General features: G+C 36.5%; 1 protein-coding gene across 3 annotated transcripts in view; it reads left to right on the top strand.

Moving 5' to 3' along the window:
* LOC107654513 (pleckstrin homology domain-containing family H member 3-like) overlaps positions 1–329 on the top strand; it is a 57932-nt gene that overhangs the window by 34251 nt on the left and 23352 nt on the right. The gene's annotated exons all lie outside the window — the stretch shown is intronic.

Consider the following 329-nt stretch of genomic DNA (forward strand, 5'->3'; position numbering starts at 1 on the left):
TTATGCTGGTTACTTGGAATCCTTAATCTGAAGAAAATTAGATTTGTACTTGTTTCAGTTTTACAGCATGTAGATTACAATTTCAAAGGTTGAATTGTGTTTTAAACTTTATGACACTCTGGCAGCTTTATATGTAGTGAGTTAATCTCAAATCTGACTCATAACTACCTCTGTATAAACCAGGGTGCAGCAGGCTGAACAATGTCTACACACACGCACGCACACACACACACACACACACACACACACACACCGAGATACAACTATTTGAAAATCTGGAATCTGAGGGTGCAAAAAAATCTAAATATTGAGAAAATCGCCTTTAAAGT

This window comes from Sinocyclocheilus anshuiensis, unplaced genomic scaffold, assembly GCF_001515605.1.
Source record: "Sinocyclocheilus anshuiensis isolate Anshui unplaced genomic scaffold, SAMN03320099.WGS_v1.1 scaffold419, whole genome shotgun sequence".
In the NCBI taxonomy this organism is placed as follows: domain Eukaryota; kingdom Metazoa; phylum Chordata; class Actinopteri; order Cypriniformes; family Cyprinidae; genus Sinocyclocheilus; species Sinocyclocheilus anshuiensis.